The sequence below is a fragment of the Mastigoproctus giganteus genome, chromosome 3, assembly GCF_048544385.1.
Source record: "Mastigoproctus giganteus isolate SK-2022 chromosome 3, ASM4854438v1, whole genome shotgun sequence".
In the NCBI taxonomy this organism is placed as follows: domain Eukaryota; kingdom Metazoa; phylum Arthropoda; class Arachnida; order Uropygi; family Thelyphonidae; genus Mastigoproctus; species Mastigoproctus giganteus.
The window spans coordinates 220,494,291-220,505,400 of NC_143577.1; positions in this window are offsets into that span (position 1 = coordinate 220,494,291).

Genomic DNA, 11,110 nt, shown 5'->3' on the forward strand with positions numbered 1-11,110 from the left:
ATCATTAGTATACAAATTAAATAACATTTACAATAATTATTTTACTAATCTGGTATCACCACAGATTTAATAAAATTAACGTGCCAAATAATTTATCTCTATAACGGCCCCAAAAGTTCCATCCTCTCCATCTTGTTTTTTCTTATTCGTTGTACAGGGTTGTAAAAATTAAAGTATCTCAATGTAGATGGCTCTGGGGCGAGGTCTGACGCTCGTACTGAAGAGAAATTTGGACAACAGGTACAATAAAGAATGCGCTCGCCATTTATTGTAAAAAGAAATTAGTTACAAAATTTGTCACTGTATGGCCCTGTGTCACTCTATGTCGCGTAATTATCTTAGTTACGATTATGCATAATCGTAAGTTATTGCCACAGCGCCAGTACTCAGCTCTTTTGTACTGTATAAAGGCAAAGCACTCTCTTCAAAATTATACAGTAGATGTTTGCCTGCACTACAGCGGCGATGCCGACATCGTTGCAGCAAAAGACGCTATCAGAACAGCAACAATGCAGCTATAAGATAATTCCAACATCAGAAGCGCCTAAGGCGTGGACCTATGATTGTTTGTGCGACAGGACATCTTGGTGTTCAACCAGGTAGAAGTCGAAAACGAGTGGACGCCTCTCGTGTTGAACATGTGGCTCTGGCTGTCGTAGATTTATCAAGTCAATCTCCATGTGGTAGCGAAAGTGTGCCAGCTGTTTCTCGTGAAGTGGACATGCCGTATTCCACTATAAGGCTAGTAATGCGTCAGGTGTTGCGGTACTATCCTTGCAAAATGCACATGGTACAGCAGCTAAAGCATGGTGATGCAGATATTCCTTTCACATATGCACTTCAGTTTCTGGTGCGGATGACAGTGGATATCACTTGGCCATGGAACATCCTTTGGAGTGATGAAGCCCACCTCTGCTTAAATGGACAAGTGACTACGCACAGCTGTCAGATTTGAGCAACAGAAAACCCTCGAGTTTTCCTAGAGGTCCCGTTGCATTGTCGAAACGTAAAGGTGGGGTGTGGATATACGGCCACATTCATGATTGGGCCATATTTTTTGAACAGGTAACAACGACTGGACCCACACCTTTTCCGTCACTGGACAGCGATATTATGAAATGTTGCCAAATTTAACAATACCAGAGTTGCAACAACGTGGGTGCCTTCAGGATTCCATATTCATGCAAGATAGTGCACCCCCACCCCACATCCACCGTTCTGTCCGAAGATTGCTAAGGCAACACTTTACAGACGATCGGGTCATCAGCCGTTGTTTCCAGACGCCTTGGCCATCCCGATCACCAGACCTCACGCCATGCGACTTGTGGTTGTGGGGTTTTTGAAGAACCAGATGTAAGTAAATGTAAGTTTAAGCGTTTTCAGTGTCTAACGGCACCAGGGGTTTCCCCCATCTCCGCGTTGCTTTTATTGTGGGTGTACCAGTTCACTGGGAAGGCCAGAGATTTAAGCGTGTATGGATTATGGAAGTGTGGTGTTTTGTACCATTGTTCCTCTGGCCATTTAGCGGCTGGACCTCTTATCAGGCCCAACGTTGCCCCACTTAAGCCCCGTGGAGGCAGACCAGGTACCCGATAGTCTTTAGTTCACTCTGGCAGGTCCTGCCACCTAATGTCCTGAGATTTCAGTGGCTAGGACCTTAAAAAAATTTTTTTTTTACACATATATGTATAGATATATGTGTGATATCTCTCGATTGCGTAGGGTGATGTCGCTTGAATAAGGATAAACCGAAATATGGGCGAAAGTTAATTTGGATTCATTGAATTTATGTGTGTGGGTGAATTCGCTTGTGTAAAGATAGAGATGGGGGGGAGAATGAAGACTGGGGGGTTAAAGGAGGAAGGATAAGGCCAATAGAGTAGGAGGCCTCAATTTGGTGTCAGCAGGGCATGCCCATGCCCTGCCAGAAGGAAGAATGGGGGTGGCATAGTGGCATGGTGGCATAGTATTTAGGTTCAGGCGCCACCGGTGGTTTCCCACATCTGCGCCATATGTACTCTGTGATGAAATGCAGAACTACTGCACAGCCAGAAAAAAAGTGTAATGTCTGGTTAATGTAGTATTGTGCTTTGTTCTGTTGTTGTGTCTGGCTGCTTGGCCGCGGGGCCCCTACTGGGACTTCACGTTGCCCGCCACAACCACTGGGAGGTGAGCCAGGCTGCCCATTATACTCTGGCTGCCTCTGCTAGGGTTGTCTGAGCTTCCTGACAGAAGCCATAAAAGAAAATAATAATAAAAAATAAAATTAATAATGAAAATAATAAAAAAAATAAAATAAAAAAATGAAAAGTGAAAAAAAAAGGAAAAAAAATTGAGGCTGTAAAAAAAATAAGTAAAATAAAAAGATAAGAGAGCATATGGAGAGAGTAAGAGAAGAAGAAGCGGTCAAATGTGGGGAACAGTATTTGGAGTGGACCAAAGAGGGGAGGCAGTCCACTCTAAGGAAGAGGATGGAGAAGGAAGTTGAAAATTACAGGAGCAGGTGCTCCGGTGAATATCCTGCACCAGGATAAATTGCATTATCCTATCCCAGTAGGGGATCCTAGGGGTGGCACGTTATTCTGTTCTGCCCTGAGTTCCGCAAGTCTTGCTCTTCTAGAATTGAGAACAGCCTGGGCGTAGCGTGTTAAGGTATGTGGCCTCTTCTTGAAGTAAAGTTGACTCCTGATTGCGCGGGTTTCCTTGAATATCTGTGAGAAATGAATGGGGGTGGCGTGGAGGGGAGGAAACAGTATGACTGTCTCCTCCCCCCTGCCGGAGTGGGGTAGAAAGGGCCGGATAAGGGAGCTGGCACAGGTCGTCAAAATGGCGTGTGTGCAGCCTGGCTGCAGAGTGGTGGCTAGGCCAGCATGTTCAGGACAGCATCACAACACTGGCCCGACCAGGAGGTACATCCAGGGACAAGGTCTCTACCGACTTGTTCACAGATCGGTTGAATGCCGGCGTTGGTCATCCAGTTTGGTCGTGGTCATGGTCCTTCTATTTCCATTTTGGGTAGTCATTGTTGGTATGTGGTCACTTTCTCTGTTTGTTCTGTTATCTGGGCGTCGATGCAGTGTTGTCACTCCTGCATATCGTGATTGTCACATTCTAGGGTAGTTCGTTGAGTTGACGGTGTCCGTGTTTGATTGTGATGTTCGTGGGAGCAAAGTCCCGTCCGATATCGTGGTACTTCGATCTTTCTGGTACAGTTGACAAAGTAATGGCACTCATGAGAGCAGAGTCCCGTCCGATGAGTTGTAGTTGTAGTCAGGTCCTGCATCAGGCCTGGGGAGGTTGGGTCATTGCCCTTAGCCGGGTAAACAGCTCATGTGCAAAGCACGAGAGGGCCTTGTAGTGCTCCTCCTCATGTAATATAAGGTGCTCCCGTTCCTTCGGATTACAGCGTATCTTTGTGATGAAATGACATCTGATGTCCTCAAAGAGGGCACAATCGTGCATTAGGTGTGACGATGTTTGGTTTTCTCCGAAGTGGCATAATGGGGAATCCCTGATGCCGACAGTTGACAGCTTGGCATTAAAAGAACCATGCCCTGTTATAAGTAAGGTGGTGTAGAGCCCCGGTGAGAACTAGTTTGGCTGTTCGGGATACACTTGGGTAATGTCTGGGATGAACTTTCGGGTTATCTCACCTTTAGTTGAGTCCGCCCATCGGGACTGCCAGGTTTGTTGAAGATATTTAGTTAGTCGTTTCTTTTCTGCGTTGCTGTTGTTGGTCGGGCCTGTGGTGAAGCCAATGCAAGTTACACTGTTCCCTCTTTATAGTTGATATAGCATGCCACAGCGGACAATCTCCAGGTCCAAGGGTAGGAGCCCCACAAGGGCCTGCAGTGCATGTGAGCTGACCGTGCAGCATGCTCTGGAGACGGTGAGGAAGATGCGGCGCTGTATCGTTTCTAGCATGCTTTTATTGACTGCGGTGGTTGCTTTTTTAAACCAGATCCCTGCTGCATAGCTGATGGCTGGAATTAAGAAAGCCTTGTAAAAGAGGATCAGGTTTCTTTTCCTTAAGCCCCAATCCTTTCGCGAGACTCTTGCTATGAGGGCTGAGTAGTTTTTGATCTTTTTTTGTAGATATACGAGGTGTGGGGTGAATGAAAGATTTTTGTCAAGGATAATTCCTAGGTATTTTAATTCCGTGGTCAGTTTTATGGTTTTTCCTTCTATTTTTATCTGAGGTGGCCTCCTGATATCAAGGGAGCCTTTTAAAAGTATTGAGGATGTCTTATAAGGTGATATTCTTAAGTGATGATTTTTTGACCATTCTTGGAGGGTATCTATGGCCCTGTTTGCAATAGCCTCAAGTTGTGCACGATTGTCCGCCTCCAGCATCAGGACCAGGTCATCTGCGAAGGCTTGAGCATCTGCTCCGTTTAGATCCTGGTTGAGGAAGCCGTCCAACACCAGGTTCCAGAGGAGAGGCCCCAGGACTGATCCCTGTGGGTATCCCCGGAACACCGGCCAGGTGAGTTGGCTATAGGGTGTAGATACTGAGATTCTTCTGTCCGAAAGATAGGTTTTAATGTATTGTTGGTATAAGTTGCTGGGAATGTTTGCCTCCCGGAGTCTGCCGAGGACACTTGGCCACCAAAGTGAGTCAAATGCCCCGGCAAAGTCGATGGAGGTAATAAGGAAGTATTTACTATTGCTGTGTGTAGCTGCATTTTCCTGTTAATTGTCCGCTGTATGTTCTTACAGCGGACAATCAGGGTACGAGATACTGCACGTAGTATCTCGTACCCTGATATGTACTTAGCACCCTCCTGGCACTTTGCCGTCCCGGGGTGGTTTCCTTATGGAAATAAACAGATAATAATAATAATAATAATAATAATAATTTATTATACGTTCCAGGGCATCCACGGTGGAACATCCTCGTCGAAAGCCAAATTGCTTGGGAGAGGGGAGGCCTGCTTCTTGGTAGTGAGCTTGTATCCTGCTGTGCAGTAGGTGTTCATACAATTTACTTAGTACTGGCAGTAGGGCTATGGGTCTGTATGACTCCGGGAGTTCCTGTGTTTTCTTCGGGTTCTTCAGTATTAGTCTAATTCGTGCTGCTCTCCAATCATGGGGAAAATATCCTGCAGATAGGCAGTGGTTATATACGTTTAATATAGTTGTTGGGATATATTCCACGGCCTTTTTTACAATTTCTGGCTCCAGGTAGTCTTCTCCGGGTGTTCGCTTATTTCTTATTTTTGCTGTCGCCAGATGGAGGTCTTCAAGTGTGAACGGGTCCTCCCGATGTGCTGGGCAGTAATTAGTATTTTCCTCACAGAGCAGAAGTTGCTCAGGAGTGTGGTCTGAGGGGAGTTTCTGGAAGGTGGTATTCAGGATATTGTCTATAGATTGGCGCCAGGATGTGGTATAGTGGCCATCGGGTGTCTTTGTCGAAGATATTACTTCTCCTTTTGGTAATTTATTAGTTGCCACTTTGTATACAACCCCCCAGGGTCCTTAATTCCTGTTGTTGAGACTAGTGTCTCCCATGAACATTTTTTCCGGGTTCTTATCAGGGCTGTGTATTTGTTTCTGACCTCACGGTATTGTTGTCTGTGGACTTCTACCTCTGCCGATGGCCAGGATCTTCTCGCTCGCTGGAAGCTTTTACGGCGTGTATTTACTTCATTCCGCAGTCTCTGAAGCTCAGGGCACCACCATGGCACTGAACCTGTGGATGGTTTCTTTCTTTTTATAGCTATGTTTGAAGCCTCTGTGATTAGACTTACTATAGCACGCTAGTGCTGGTCTGGGGTGAGGTTTGTGCTGTCGAATACTTCAACAGAGTATGTCAGTGCTTCCCGAAATTGTTCCCAGTTTGCCTTGGCTATAGCAAATATGTTGAGGATTGTTCTGGGTGTGGGTGGTCTATTGAGGCCACGGTGCATCTGGAAAGTTATTACTCTATGGTCAGAGGTTGTCCAGCCCTCTCTGACCTTCCATGAGGATATGTATCCTGCTGTGGAGCGAGGAGCGAGTGGCTAGGCTTATGTCTATTGTCGACTCCCAAAGAGTACTTGAGAAGGTCGGTAGATTATTTGGCTGATTCAATACTGTGAAGCTGCTGTTGGTCAGGAATTCTTCCAGGCGCTGTCCATTGGCAGTTCCTCGTCGATCGGGAGTTGTACTGTGCCAGGCTGGTACCCGGGTACCATTTCGGCGGTCCGGGTGCACAGTGTTCTTATTGCTTTGATCTAGCGTTTATTATAGTGATCTTAGTGCTTTCCACAAGAGACTTCTTGTTATACTGTGCAGTGACTACTGCTAACTGGTAGGCTTTACTTCCACGTAGTCCGGGGTGGGTGGCCAGGCGAGTCCTGGTCGGATAAGTAGGCCTTGATCGGCGGACTTTGTCGGTCAAAAGTGATCAGTGTAGTGTGGGACTCTCTTGGAATCGAACATTGTGTTCCAAACCATACATTACCATATGATTATATATACTTGTATTAAGTACTGTTGCAAAAGTGTCGGTATTATCATTGACCATGTCTGTGCCATCTAGAACCAAGCTAAGCCCGAAGATATCGGACTCGGAGACGACTGCAGTCGTTGATCTTGGTGCTTCTATCACTGCGGACGGCAGCGCTGGAGGTGCAGATCCAGTAACGACGCAAGTAGTGCTTGAACAATTGCCTGGAGATCTTGAGGTATACATGGATGACTCCTCCAACGATTCGGCGGCTGTTGAATCGAACCAGCGGACTGCTGTAAAACGACTCAGACCGCACTCCTCCGATGATGAGGAAAGCCCGATGGATAACTTCAAGGACTTGAAGGCGGTGCGTCAAAGTCTTCATGACTTTATATTCAACTATTCGAACAAGGTCAATAGATCAGCCATGCGCACTATTCTAGGAATGTGGGACGAACTGGAACTTCGGGCTATCGAAGTATACGCCGAAAACCAGTTTTTAAAGGCAGCACTGAAGAGGAGTCAGCCCTCCGTCAGCGTTGCGCCTGCATCGTACGCCAGTGTCGTACAGAGCCTGAAGCGCTCAACTCCTAAGAAACCCGAAGTACATGCTGTTCTTATAAAATCTGACTCTGAGACTCTTAAAACCAGTGAGGCTGTAAAGCAAGTGGTACTGCAGTCTGTAAAGCCTGCGTTAAAGAGTGTTAATGTTCGAAGAATGCGAACCATAAAGGATACTGGAGTGGTGCTGGAGGTGGACAGCACGGAAGACGCGCAACGCATTCTTAACTGCGAGACGATAAAAGCCAAGGGTCTAAGGACGGAGGTCCCCAAGAAACCTGGGAAACGTCTCATTATCTACGATGTAGATGCAGAAGTCGGAAAAGAAGATTTTCTGTCAGAATTATATGAGCGTAACTTCAGTTCAAGCGGTATAACAAGAGCTGAGTTCCAGAAGGATACCTTGATCAGGTCAGTGGCGAAAGTTGCCAATAAGGATACTAAAAACTGGATCATCGAGGTCTCTGCCGAGCTGCGGAACATCCTCGTCGAGAAAGGAAGAGTATTCATGCACTGGTCGTCCTATAAAGTCCGTGACATATATTTCACGGTAAAGTGTTTTAAATGTCTTGCCTTCGGGCATATAGCAAAGAACTGTAAGTCGAAGACTGTGTGTGGTCACTGTGCGGGAGATGGCCACCTTTACAAAGAGTGCCCTAAAAAGGCTGAGAAGCCAAAATGTGTTAACTGTGCTAGGCGAGGGAAGACCTCCGACCATTCTGTTAGAAATAGAGACTGTCCTATTTACAAGAGCTACTTAGAACTAATCAAGAGTAAAGTCGTGTATGGATAGTACATCCAATGCGACTTCCAACGATGTCTTCCGAGTTATACAGATCAACGGTCAGAGATCGTACCCGGTCGCTCTACAGTTGGCAGAGCGCTCTAGGAGAGAAAAGTGTGACCGTACATAGCGAACGATAAAGTTCGTGGCTATCCCCTAGATTATAGGGTTGTTCAGTCTGGTCAGGGTTGTCAGGTTGCGATAATTGTCTGTAACAGAGATTTGGTGGTTATCCAGTTGCAGAAGCTGTGCTCCAAGCACTATGTTTGTGCCGAGATTATTGGTTCATTTGGTAGAGTGTACTTGGTTAGTATTTACGCCCAGTATCGGGAAGAACCACAGGCCTATCTCCGATATGTCGATGAACTTTGTACTGAGTTAATGGGTAAGAAATTACTCATAGGTATCGATGCCAATGCAAAGTCGGTGAGTTGGGGTGATTGTAGTACAACCTCGGACTATAGAGGGGTACTTTTTGAAGACTGTATCTTGGCTAATAGGCTCGAAATCTGAAATGTCCCTAACCAACCTTGCACCTTCCCTACACTGCAAGGCGAGTCAAACATCGACATTACTCTTTGTACTGGTACCTTAGTTAATGAGATCACTAAGTGGTCCGTGGAGACCGATTGGTCGACTAGTGATCACAGGGTCTTACGATGCGAGATCCGTCCTTTTGAACGCAGAACTGAAAATTGTAACGTGGATAGGTTTGTGGCGAGTACTGCTAACTGGAGAAAGTTTAAGTCAGTCTTAGACAGCGTAACTGCCAATGAATCATGGAGACAGCAGTGGAGTCGTAGCCTGGCGGCCCAAAGAGTTTCTTTAGTGAATAATTTGCTTCAAAGGGCTTTCAATGCATCTATTAGGAGAGGTAGGAATAGGACGACGTCTGTTCCCTGGTGGTGCGGGGAGTTGAGCAGACTTAGACGCCTTGTCAACCAGACTCGCAGAAAGTTTCAGAGAGCCAGACGTTCGGGTTACTTAAACCTTCCCAGCTACCGAGAGCGTTATGCTACGGAAAAACGTAACTATGTATAGGAATTTTTCTAGCAGGGATAAGGAGGTGATTATTCCCTTGTATAAGGCAATGGTCAGGCCACACCTAGAGTACTGTATACAGGCCTGGAGGCCTCATTTCGGGAAGGATGTAGAGCTGCTGGAAAGAGTACAGAGAAGGGCAACTAGATTGGTGAATGGGACAAAGGGGTTCTCTTACGAAGAAAGGCTTAAGTTTTGCAAATTACAGTGTCTGGAAACTAGGCACCAGCGGGGTGATCTGATAGAGGTGTACAAAGCCTTGAATGGTTTGAGCATGCTCAATGCTGATGGGATTCTTCCTCTAGCTCAGAAAAATCACCTGAGGGGGCATAAATTCAAATTGAGGAAAGACAGATGTAGGATAGACGTGCGGAAATTTGCCTTTAGCCAGCGGGTGGTTGGTGGGTGGAACAGACTTCCATCCCTTGTCGTGGAACTTGATAGCTTAAATAAGTTTAAGGCTCAGCTGGACCGGTATTTTGAACGAACAGAGGGGTGAAGTGGAAGTGGTTATTTTTATTTATTTATGTTACTTTTTTTTTTTTTTTTTTTTTTTTGGCTGATGCTGCATAAGCTTGCTTTCTTGCATCAAATGCCTCTACTAATGCTAATGCTAATGCTATGTCAAGGAGATTCGAGACTGCAAGCGCAAGGCTTGGCAGGATTTTGTCTCCGAGAGAGGCAACTCGAACCCTTGGGGATTGCCATACCGGTTAGTGATGGAAAAGGTTCGACTTGAACAGGTCCAGCACACAGTTCTGGGAGGGCTGAGCGAGACTCAGACCTGGAATGACACGATGCTTACGGTTCTCAGCACGCTTTTTCCCGTCGACGATGTTGATGGGGAGACGGCAGACCAGATTGCTCTACGTTTAGCTAACCAGAACTACTGTAGTTCTGGTGCATCCATTGAGGTGTTTTCTATGGCTGAACTCGAGCAGGCCGTGAGAAGTATGCGAAATCGTATTGCCCCTGGCACTGATAACTTTTCTGCTGAGATTCTGAAGGAATTCATCAGACACTTTCCTGACTTATTACTGTCGCTGTACAACCAGTGCCTCGAAGAGTGCACCTTTCCACAGAGTTGGAAAGAAGCCAGACTTGTACTCCTGAAAGGAGACGATCGTGAGAGGACGGATCCGTCTTCTTATAGGCCGATTGCCTTGCTATGTCTTGGAAAAACGTTTGAGTGACTCATAATGAGTCGCTTGAATGCAGTGTATACAGACAAGCACCAGGAGCCCGATCGGCAGTTTGGCTTCAGACAAGGCCGTTCTGCTGAGGATGCCGTGGTGGGACTGCTCTCGCTGGTTCGTAGCTCTGAGAGCAAATACATCCTGGGCATTTTCCTTGATTTTAAGGGAGCTTTTGACCGCCTCTGGTGGAAAGTATCTTATTCCGATTGAGAGTTGTGGACTGTCCGAGTGATATCTATCGTCTCATGTGTAGCTACTTTCAAGATCGGAGAGTGGTGGTCTATAACCACTTCGAGAAAGTTTGTCACACGGTCTCCAGAGGAGTTCCGCAGGGCTCCATTATAGGCCCTTTTATGTGGAACTTCGTCTTGGACGAGTTATTGCACCAAGACTGGAATGGTGTGGAGATTGTAGCTTACGCAGACGATGTTGCCGTACTTGTGTGCGGTTACGCCCTATTAGAACTGGAGCAAAAAGCCAGTTGGGTATTAGACAGGATACAGACTTGGGCCTCGGTTCACAAGTTAATGATATCGCCGACGAAGTCGCAGTGCATGATGCTGAAAGGACTTTTCAGTCCTAATAGACATCCCACAGTAGGCCTTGGTGGGCTTTCCTTGGGTTTTGTGCCAGTGATAAAGTATCTGGGAGTCAATCTGGATCAGGGACTGAGCTTTATTCCTCATGCGAAGTTCATGAGGGATAAAATTAAAAAGCTGTATGGGAAGCTTAGGAGAATCACCCGAGCTGACTGGGGTATCAAAGGAAGGAACTTGAACATGCTTTACAAGTGCCTCTTTGTCCCTATAATTACCTATGCCTGTGGAGCCTGGGGACAGGCTATAGACAGATGCTTAGTGAGGCGCCACTTGATGGCTGCTCAGCGGTTTGCATTGTTAAGTGTGACCAGAGCTTGCCGCACTGTCTCCACAGAAGCCCTACAGATTCTTGCAAGTGTAGAGCCAGTTGACTTACTGATTCTGGAGAAACTCCTACGATATCGAACCAAGAACAACTTACCTTTGGAGTTGATGGGTGTCCGTTTTGCCCCGATGCGGGAAGAGTCTACGGCAGACCCGACTTGAAGGTTGAGAG